Source organism: Callorhinchus milii, unplaced genomic scaffold (genome assembly GCF_018977255.1).
Source record: "Callorhinchus milii isolate IMCB2004 unplaced genomic scaffold, IMCB_Cmil_1.0 Scaffold76, whole genome shotgun sequence".
Classification (NCBI taxonomy): Eukaryota; Metazoa; Chordata; class Chondrichthyes; order Chimaeriformes; family Callorhinchidae; genus Callorhinchus; species Callorhinchus milii.
This window is the reverse complement of record NW_024704817.1, coordinates 151,306-154,247: the sequence shown is the minus strand read 5'-3', so window position 1 is coordinate 154,247 and position 2,942 is coordinate 151,306.

Genomic DNA, 2,942 nt, shown 5'->3' with positions numbered 1-2,942 from the left:
AAGTTCCTCACTTTCACTAGCGCTGTAGTTGCTGCAGCTGAGGTCCTTACCTCCAGGTCGAACTGGTCCTCCGCTTGAGAGAACTCAAAGTTAATATACTTAAAAGGAATGGGTTCTTTTTCCTGCCCAATCCTTACTGTGACGGTATTTTCCCCCACCTGAGGGGTCATCACTAAATCTTTTCCTCGTATTCTAACAGCCAGAGGGCATCCCTGCAAAAATGCTTTCTGCAATTTCCCTATCTCTGTTTTAATTTACGCTAAGTCTTTTATGCTCTCAATTCCACCTATTTTAGTAAGTCTCCTGCATAGTGGTCTTACCAATATAGTGTAGTTTGGTACACAGTTATCAACATAGTTACATAGTCCAAAACCCCCCTGTAACTGCTTTCTGTTTTCACCTTTTCAATTGTTTGGAGGTAGCCTTCGGAAAGACCTACTCTGACATCGGAAACTGTATGCTGTAGGATTTCCACTTGGAACTGCCTATTTGGCTTTTACATAGGTTTATGTTAAACCGTGCTGTCGTAAGTGCCTCCAGCACCATTTTTAATCTTTCTACATTGTCATTCGAGTTACCGTCAGCCCAGAATATGTTGTCAACGTAACAGGTTACCCCCTGGTGTCCCTCTCACTGGGTGTTGTGCAAATGGATGGACTATTACACCAACCCTGTGGTATCCTATTCCATGCATATTGCTGACCCTTGAATGTAAAGGCAGTTTTCCGCCTATCGCCACTTGCTAAAGGCGGGCTCCAAAAACCATTAGCTAAATCTAAAGTGGTTTGATTTCCCTTTAGGAAAATTGTCTAATTTACCACTTAATTATTCCGCAGCTTTTGTGGTCACATTTTTAAGGTGTCTGAAATCAATCACCATTCTCCAGGACCCATCAAATTTTTTATCCATCGGAAGTGGTGATGAATTTGCCTCAGATTCACACTTAGATATGTTCTATCAGTTATATTTTTTAGGTGTGATATTGAGGCACTAGGTATATTGCCTTACGGGGTTATGTTTCTTCCTATGTATCCTAACCTTGCGCAGAATTAAACCGCAGTCCAATTTATGGTTGGCTCTGAACCTCTGCAGCAATTCACATAGCACATCAGCATTTAATTATGCATGTGTTATTTGTTTTTGATCCACGTCGTTCACGTCCATGTTCAAACTATATTCCTAAACATCTGCTTCCTGAAGAAAATTGCACCCTAGAATTATATCTTCTGAAACTTCTGTAGGGTTGACTACAACCCTCATTTTGGCCAGTTCAGCTTGTTCCACATCCTGTATTTTCACTGTCTGCTCACACACCTGGCTTAAATTGCCACCAACTCCTTGGGGCTCCCACCTGCTTCTTTTCCTGATTTTCAGGCTTTTCCCCCGCTACATTCTTATTAAGACCATTACCTGAGCACTCGTGTCCACTAAAGCGTTATCCTTTTTACCCGCTTTTATAACTTGAATTTGGGGCCAGCTGGCAAAGTTTACTTCTAGTGAGAGATTGACCCTATCCTAGCTCTTACTGATAGTTTGATGTGAACTCCCTGCCTGTCCATTACTCTGCCCTGTCCTGTCCTGTCCTGTCGGATTGAGTCCAGTTTGGGGGACTATTGTCTGCATTAGGAGTCACGTGGCCGGAGCCCCGCACTAAATTCTCTCATTTTAACCCCATGTGGTGGTGGTCCCATCGTGATAAATGGTCTATTTCTATATCCTGCAGATGTATCCTTTTCCTTATATAAGTTTTTGGTATGGTAATATCAATAGTGTTTCTCAGTGACCTACCAATGACCTTAGAAGCTAGGACCCTGGAGTGCCCCATACCGAAAGCCCTGATCTGGTCCATTTTTGTGGAAAGCCTTTTTTCCTGAATAATGGTTCTTTTAATTTCACTCAATACCATCACTAAGTTGTCCCGTTCAGGATTTATTACATCTTTCCACTGTCTATTTATGACAGACTGTAGATAAGGGGGAGAAGGATAAACCTGGGAACCACAGGTCAGTCAGACTAACGTCAGTTGTGGGGAAACTTCTGGAGACTATAATCCCGGACAAAATAAATTTTCGCTTAGAAAAATGTGGGTTAATATAGGACAGCCAACACGGATTTGTTAAAGGCAAATCATGTCTAACAAACCTGATAAGAGTTTTTTGATGAAGTAATGGAGAGGGTGGATGAAGCTAGTGCAGTTGATATATGGATTTTCAAAAGGCGTTTGATAAAGTGCCACATAATAGACTTGTTAGAAAAATTGAAGCCCATGGTATTAAAGAGACAGTGGCAGCATGGATCTAAAACTGGCTGAGAGACAGAAAGCAGAGAGCAGTGATGAACGATTATTTCTCTGACTGGAGGGAAGTATACAGTGGTGTCCCCCAGGGGTCGGTATTAGGACACCTGCTCTTTTTATAATCTATGTAAGTGACTTGGATTTGTGCATAGGAAGTACAGTTTCTAAGTTTACAGATCATGCAAAGCTAGGAAAAGTAGAAAACGGTGAGGAGGATAGTAGCAGACTGCAAGAGGACATAGACTGGTGAAATGGGCAGACACATGGCAGATAATGCAGAGAAATGCGAAGTGATGCATTTTCGGAGGAAGAATAAGGAGAGGCAATATAAGCTAGAAGGTACAATCTTAAAGGGGGTGCAGGAACAGATCTTTGAAGGTGGCCGGAAGGGTAGATAAAGCTGTTAAAAAAGCACACAGGATACACTTTATAAATAGGCATAGAATACAAAAATAAGAAGGTTATGATGAACCTTTAAAAAACACTGGTGAGGCCTCAGCTAGAGTACTGTGTTCAGTTCTGGACACCACACTTTAGGAAAGATGTCAAGGCCTTGGAGATTTACCAGGATGGTACCAGGAATGAGGGACATGAGTTATGAGGAGAAGCTAGAAAAGCTAGGATTATTCTTCTTGGAGCAGAGAAG